Raw genomic sequence first — 8538 nt, 5'->3', positions numbered from 1 at the left:
CCTTGTTAGCGGGATCACCCACTTTCAACGGTGCGGTGGTAAGTTTAAGCCCTTCTAAGAATTTATTAAACATGCTTTCGACCTTGGTCGTCATGGAGGTTTTCAATGTGTCCAATGCCACATTGAATTCCTCACGAGAGACCGCGGTTCCCCCATCTCCCGTAGACGAGACTGGATTCTCACCGGAGTGCTCCTCCGCACCGTCTACGACGTCAACCATACTCTTTGGACGGTAAAGTCCTTAATAAAGAGACGAGGCTCTGATACCAATTGAAAGGATCGATATAGTTGACTAGAGGGGGGGTGAATAGGCAACTAACAATTTTTAGCTTTTCTTTACCAAATTAAACTTTGCATCAAAATAGGTTGTCTAGATATGCAACTAAGTGAGCAACCTATATGATGCAACGACAACAAGCACGCAAGCAAGTGAGAGATATAACACAAGAACTAGCAAAAGTAAAGGAACGAGATAACCAAGAGTGGAGCCGGTGGAGACGAGGATGTGTTACCGAAGTTCCTTCCTTTTGAGGGGAAGTACGTCTCCGTTGGAGCGGTGTGGAGGCACAATGCTCCCCAAGAAGCCACAAGGGCCACCGTATTCTCCTCACGCCCTCACACAATGCGAGATGCCATGATTCCACTATTGGTGCCCTTGAAGGCGGCGACCGGACCTTTACAAACAAGGTTGGGGCAATCTCCACAACTTAATTGGAGGCTCCCAACGACACCACAAAGCTTCACCACAATGGACTATGGCTCCGCGGTGACCTCAACCGTCTAGGGTGCTCAAACACCCAAGAGTAACAAGATCCGCTAGGGATAAGTGGGGGGAATCAAATTTCTCTTGGTGGAAGTGTACATCGTGGCCTTCTCAACCAATCCCGAGCAAATCAACAAGTTTGATTGGCTAGGGAGAGAGATCGGGCGAAAATGGAGCTTGGAGCAACAATGGAGCTTTTGGGGGAAGAGGTGAGTCAACTTTGGGGAAGAAGACCCCTTTATATAGTGGGGGGAACAAACCAACCGTTACCCCCCTTCTGCCCCGAAGAGAGCGGTAGTACCGCTGAGCCAGCGGTACTACCACTTTCCACTATAAGCGGTACTACCGCCCCAAAGCGCGGTACTACCGCTTGGCCCACAGCGGTACTACCGCGGCGGGAGGGCGGTACTACCGCACAGGAGCGGTACTACGGCCCCCATAGCCGCGGCCAGTACCGTAAAACCCGACACGAAAAATGAGCCCTCGAGTCGAGGCGGTACTAGCACGAGACCACCGCGGTACTATGGCTTGGGGCCACTAGTGGTACTACTGCTTGTGGCACCCAAGCGGTACTACCGCTCCGTCCCGCGGTACTACCGCTGGGACCAGAGACAGTACACGCATGGGGCTGCTAGCGGTACTACCGCTCCGGAGCGGTACTACCGCTTGTAGAACCCAAGCGGTACTACCGCTCTGGTCCGCGGTACTACCGCTGGGACCAGAGAGGGCACAAAGAAGGGAGAACCAAGCCCATCATTGAAACGGAAAGGCTCAGAGGGAGGGGCAAAGGAAGTGTACGTGATGATTCCGCCCTAGCCTTTCCAAAACGGACCCCCTCTTGATAGTACGGAGAGCCCTATGAAACTAGTCCACCAAACTAATCCGAAGGGACTACACCGTCTTCGCTTTAAGCTCCGAGAGGAGGAAATCGTCTCGTGCCAAAAGAATGACTCTCTGAAAAACACTCAACGCACACGATTAGTCCGCAAAAGCATTGTCATCAATCACCAAAACATCTTAGGGATAAATATGCCCTTACAATATGTGAAAAGCTTGTAGGCATTGGATCAGTGATGGAGAATTATGCCGGATGTGGTTCATCATGTAACAGTCATAACATAGGGTGACACAGAACTAGCTCCAATTCATCAATGTAATGTAGGCATGTATTCCGAATATAGTCATACGTGCTTATGGAAAAGAACTTGCATGACATCTTTTGTCCTGCCCTCCCGTGGCAGCGGGGTCCTAACGGAAACTAAGGGATATTAAGGCCTCCTTTTAATAGAGTACGGGACCAAAGCATTAACACATAGTGAATACATGAACTCCTCAAACTATGGTCATCACCGGGAGTGGTCCCGATTATTGTCACTTCGGGTTGCCGGATCATAACACATAGTAGGTGACTATAGACTTGCAAGATAGGATCAAGAACTCACATATATTCATGAAAACATAATAGGTTCAGATCTGAAATCATGGCACTCGGGCCCTAGTGACAAGCATTAAGCATAGTAAAGTCATAGCAACATCAATCTCAGAACATAGTGGATACTAGGGATCAAACCCTAACAAAACTAACTCGATTACATGATAAATCTCATCCAACCCATCACCGTCTAGCAAGCCTACGATGGAATTATTCACGCACGGCGGTGAGCATCATGAAATTGGTGATGGAGGATGGTTGATGATGACGACGGCGACGGATTCCCCTCTCCGGAGCCCCGAACAGACTCCAGATCAGCCCTCCCGGGAGGTTTTAGGGCTTGGCGGCGGCTCCGTATCGTAAAACGCAATGAATCCTTCTCCCTGATTTTTTCTCCCCGAAAGCAAATATATAGAGTTGGAGTTGAGGTCGGAGGAGCTCCAGGGGGCCCACGAGGTAGGGGGGCGCGCCCCCACCCTCGTGGCTAGGGTGTGGGCCCCCTGGTCTTCATCTTTTGCAAGGATTTTTTATTATTTCCAAATAGACGTTCCGTGGAGTTTCAGGTCATTCCGAGAACTTTTGTTTCTGCACATAAATAACACCATGGAAAGTCTGCTGAAAACAGCGTCAGTCCGGGTTAGTTCCATTCAAATCATGCAAGTTAGAGTCCAAAACAAGGGCAAAAGTGTTTGAAAAAGTAGATACGATGGAGACGTATCAGGCACCTTAAAATCAATATTATGCGTAGGTTAGGGGCGGATGTTAGATCTAACATAGTGTCAATCCCAGGGTGCTACGAGTGTTATTAGAGCTCAGGTTTTGGTACCCATAGCCCGCTCCATAACAAATAGTTTTCATATTGGTAGGATCCGCAATGCGTGTAGGATAACCTCGCTAGCGCTATTTTGCTGAAATGCGTTGGGAGTTCCAAGTAGGACTTATTTTATTCCTCATCTTGCTCTAATTCCTCTCTTACATCTTCCCAAGCCTTTAATATATCTGCTTCTGATTATTCAACATCTTAGGATCTAGATGCTTTCGGTCCTTTGCCTTTTGCCTATCGCATCTACACTCTTTTCGCTTAGTTGACCAATAGCTAATCAATACTCCTTATCGAGTTCTTCACTTAGATGCCCTTCATGGTGCAATGGTGAAGTAAACTTCCGCTGAGTGGTGTCAAGAAGAACAACAAGGAATAGGAGATCCTCATCGGCTTTTGCACTCCTTTTCCCCCGTACCTTCTTTTGGAATGTCGGTGTGATATTCCCATTGAGTGGTGTTGTATGTAATATCCCAGGAGTAATCCCCTAGATATTTTTCCTAATATAATGTGTGTGCATCATGTGCATCTCATAAGCACTGCATTAGCGTCATTTCACATTAATCAATTAATTAATTGAATATTCTATTTACCATTTTGACAACCGATGAATAAGTAAATTCATTTCTCCCTTTTGATCTTCTGCACCATGACTCACCCTAAACCTTGGACACATTCTTTTTGTGACACTTGGTAGCTACCCAAATTGTTTCGCAATTTTAGCACAAATCTAGCTAGCACTTGTAATTCAAACCCATTGAATGCAGATATTTTTTAGTTCGTTAGTTGAAGAAAGTGCTAAAGGATTGAATCTTTGTGTGGCCTTTTTATAGTATAGATATGACACATATAAAGTCTTGGTCAAATTTGAATTCACCCGATACCCGAACGGATAAATATTAGGGCACTAATAGCCAGTTAAATTTTAAATGGATTTGCAAATAAAACTTGCTAATTGGCCCTACCCTCTCTCCTCCAGCCAGCCCATCTAATTACCCTAAAGCCAAGCCCAAACTGCCCCTACCTATATCAAGCAAGTCATCTCCTTCCAAATAAAGGCAAACCCTAATCAGAGGGAGACAAAACCCTTAATTTTCCTTCTGACAGTCATCCATCCAGCCGACAATAATTCAGGAAGCATGTTTGTTGATGGACGACGTTAGCTAGTTATCCCGTAGACATCGATCTGGGAAGGGATATCGACGCCTTTGCTTTTGTTTAAAACTTTTAAAGCAATTTGCATTCTTTACATTCACTTCCGTTGTATAGGTTGTATTTGGTCGAAAGACCTTTATTGTATTCATTCGATAAATTTGAGTCTCTAAAGTTGTTGTATATGTATGTCTTTAAAGCAATTTGCATTCTATACATTCGCTTCTGTTGTATATGTTGTTGCAGATTATTTCATTTATGTCTGTTGTCATAGCGACGATCCTGCCACACGACGTGCACATTTTCAATATGTACGGTGTGTGAAAGTAGGCACCTCGTGATCAATATTGTGAGGAGGTTGACGAAGGACGCTAAATCCACATAGTGTCTATCTCGGGGTGCTACACCTACCTTGTTTTCTTCTTCTTATATGTGATGATAATATAGGAGATCACAAGATCGTAAGGGGGGGGTCTCGGTGAGTTCGCATAACTCAACATGTGATTGTAGATTTTAACAATGGAAGTGTCAAAATCTCTACATGGTGTAAAGGCTTTAGACTATGCGAAAATCGGATCCTCTTTACTATGCATGTGTTGCCCTTATATAGCACTCGCATGGAGCTATTGAGGTCTCCATGTCAGTGCACCGAGCATATAGGGGGTAGGAGTTCGGACTGGTATTGCTATCCGATACATTCAGCCCTTCCTACGTGCCTATAGGAATTCATCGTATGCCGCATAAAACTTTCTAGCCTTCATCGAGTAACGCGATATCTCACACAAGGGTAAACCTTAGGATGATTTTTCTCCTGGCACTACCGGTCCATCCTGGATTTGAACTAAAGACCTCACCCCGTGAACTAAATCATCGCCCCTATGATCCAACCAATTATGAAAGAATCAATAGACCTCTTTTCCGGGAGTGATTTATCCTTCCAAGAACGCAACATACAATCCTAGAGTATGATTTAAGTATACATAAAAGAGATTGTTTACTTCAACTAGATTTTTTAGCTTAAAACACTAACATGTATGTTTTACATTTTGAAGTTTTTAATTTTCATACGTGGACAAGTTAGTTAATTCATCATGGTTATGCTTATACCATGTATCAATGCCCAACTTTCACGAGACGGTTCCCATGAAGCAATTATTATTTATTTCAAGCTACTTTGGATCGTTGTTAATCTTAAAAATGAAATAAATTATATAATGGAATGGTAGGATAGAAAAAGGAAGTGTGGAAACAACAACAAGATGAAGATATTGAAACGTCAATTTCAAGGAGATAGAAAATGGATTCCTATTTTCAGAGCGCCTAAGCTCACATCAACCCGTCAATTTTGGACCCAGCTTGGGATTATGTTCTCTACTGATGCAAATGTTAGGGATAAAGGAAGTGGAAATATTGAAATGAAATAAATAAAGAGTAAAGTAAAAAAATTGAGACAGAAGAGCCCAGCTTCTAAATAAAGGAGATATGCCACAATCATTGTTATTTTCTCATTTTAAAATGATACTTCGAATCTATTCAAATTTGATATCTTGGAAATATTTTTTGATCACAAATCTAATATTATCAGTTTCATGTCACTAGACCTAATAGTTACTCCACTATTAAGTTCAAATTTTAGCTAAAAAATTCATGACACTTATTTTAGATCGAATAGGGTAACATCTGTTTTTGCAGGGAAAGCTAAAATTTTCAGACAACATGAGTGAAAATTAAAGACATTCGACTTTTATTTTGCAGGGTTCACGCATGAAAATTTAACTGCACATATATACACTACGACGTGACGTATTTACAGAGGGGTAATATCGAGACGGTAAATGGCGAGCCAAGTGGCCGCGGAGAAGTGCCGACAAAGCGAAAGGAAAAGAGGGCAAGAGAGACAGGGAGTGAGACGGCACGAGCAAGGAAGAGAAGCTCGATGGATGTGAAGCAGCCAGACAGGGGAATGAAGGCGGGCCCCGCCCGTCCCGGCAACAAGATCCCCTCGCCCGCACGCCCGCCCGCACTGCTCCGCTCCACTCCACACCACTCCTCCCCGATCGATCGGTCGAATCAAATCACACGCCCGCCCGCCGTCGCCGCTCGCTTTCCCCTCCACGCCTAGCCTAGCTCGCCTGCCCTGCGCCATCATTGCCGCGCCGCCTGCTGCTCTGCTCCGCTCCGCTCCGCTCAGCTGAGTGCGCAGATCGATCGGCGATGGACATGAGGTGGGCGCCGGCGCCGGCGCCGGCGCGGCCCAGGGCGCCGAGGCGGCCGGCCGACCAGCCGTCCTTCTCCTCCACGCTGCTCGACGCCATATGCGACTCCATGGACGGCCCCGAGGCGAGAAGCGCGGCGGCGGCGAGGTCGGCGTCGGCGGCGACAAGGGCGGCGGCGGCTGCGGCCAAGAAGCAGGAGGAGGCCGCCCTGCATTACTACTACTACAAGCCCGCCATGGCCGCCAGCCACCGGGCGCGCGGCGAGCAGCCGACGCAGGGCGCCGCGGCCGCGGACTGCTCCGGCCGAGGCTACTTTTCCTCGTCCGAGGTGGAGTGCTCCCTCGGCCGCCTCCACCGCATCCGCACGTCCGGCGGCGCGGCGCCGAGGCAGAAGCAGCAGCAGCAGCAGCAGCATCCCGCTCCGGAGAAGACGGCGAGGATTAAGAAGCCGGCGGCCGCCACCACCCGCGGCTGCAGCAGGCCGGCATCCCCCGGCGCGCGGCTCGCCAACCTGCTCAACTCCATCTTCGCCGGAAAGCGTCATTCGGCTCAGCGGACGGCCCCGGCGGACCAGGAGCCCGCGTGCTCCACAGCGCCGTCGTACGCGCGGTCCTGCCTGTCCAAGACGCCGCCGCCGTCTGCGGCGCGGGCGAGCCGGAGCCGGAGTACCCGGACCGTGAGGTTCCTGGACATCGACGGTGAGCTGGCCGTGGCCGCCGCGGCAGTGGGACGCTGCCGCCGGATTCCGGTGGTGGAGGTGGAGGAGGAGCTGCTCCGGCCGGCGGACGTGGAGGCGCGCATCGACGGTGGCGAGAAGAGCAGCGACGCGAGCTCCGACCTGTTCGAGCTCGAGAATCTCGCGGCCACGGCTTCGGAGAGCGGCCGGTGGGATCGCGACGGGTCGTACGGTAATGAGCTGCCGGTGTACGGGACCACCGGAGTTGGCCTCCACCGTGGCATTGGCCACCCCCGCCCGTACGAGTATGGACCGTATGCTCTTGGTCCAAGTTGTAGAAAGGCTGTTTGATTTCGAGTAAGTAGAGGGGGCTCACTGTTAAATAGTCTATAAATGTTTCTTAATATAGTTTTTGCTGCTAATTTCCAGGAATCTATTTTGTGGGTGATTTGTACTCCCTCCGTTCCGAAATACTTGTCGGAGAAATGCATAAAAATTGATGAATCTAAAACTAAAATACGTCTAGATGCATTCGTTCCTCCGACAAGTATTTCCGGACGGAGGGAGTAGCTAATTAGTCGCTACACTTTGCGCCTGTGTAGCTCCATGTAGCCTATAATTGTTTCTTACTAGTTTTTATGTTAATTTTCGAGATTATTGTCTAGCTCAACGATAATTCAATCCGGAACCTCAGCTCAGATACATCCGGTGAACAGTAAAAATAGATTATTTTTTTATGGTGCAAGAAGCGCCGGTGCATGAACTCCGTGCAAATTTTGTGAAGTATGGACATTCGAGGAGCTCCTGGCAAAAAAGGCAAAATCTGACGTGAATAGTGCAATTTTTAAAAGTTCCTCGGACGCCCAAAATTAATTACCACCTAGGAGAAGGAATGGAATCCCCCTCCACAACAAAGAATAGGTGCATGTTCTCCAATGTCACTGGTAGGAGTATAAGGCCCTCCACTATGTAGGCCAAAAGTGATGCCAAATATACTTTTGCTTTATTTGGCACCGGTGCTCTCCATTGCCTAGCCGGTGCCATAAAAAAGATTCTGGGAACCGGAGCAAGTAGCTGCTCCGGTGCCAAATCCACAAGCAGCAAACAATTAGCTCCCTGGCCCACCGAAGGAAGTGAAGCAGACTGAAGACACTCACCTAAAGCAAGTAGTTGATGGCTGGTTGAGTATTTTATTGGCCTCTTGGGTCCCGCGTTTTTCAAGGCTGCGAACACCACATTGTGAGACGGGTGCCAAATAATGTTTCCAGGGCATTGCTGCCCAGCCAACTATATTTTAATGGACTGGGCATCGACTACATAGTGGAAGGCCTAAGAATAAGGTTGGCGGGGTTGTTCGCAAAGAAACATTGAAGACTTTAAGTGGAGCATCCAAAAATATGTGGAGCTAAATATGGTCAAGTATATTTTATGAATATGACATACCATTCAAATGGAGCTAAGATTTTTTACCATAAGTCA

At 47.7% G+C, this 8538-nt stretch overlaps 1 pseudogene; it reads left to right on the top strand.

Moving 5' to 3' along the window:
• Nucleotides 1-5924: 5924 nt before the first annotated feature.
• LOC109774804 (protein BIG GRAIN 1-like) lies at nucleotides 5925-7513 on the top strand (annotated as a pseudogene).
• The last annotated feature ends 1025 nt before the right edge of the window (nucleotides 7514-8538 follow it).

This window comes from Aegilops tauschii, chromosome 1 (genome assembly GCF_002575655.3).
Source record: "Aegilops tauschii subsp. strangulata cultivar AL8/78 chromosome 1, Aet v6.0, whole genome shotgun sequence".
Classification (NCBI taxonomy): Eukaryota; Viridiplantae; Streptophyta; class Magnoliopsida; order Poales; family Poaceae; genus Aegilops; species Aegilops tauschii.
This window is presented reverse-complemented; position numbering and strand designations above follow the sequence as displayed.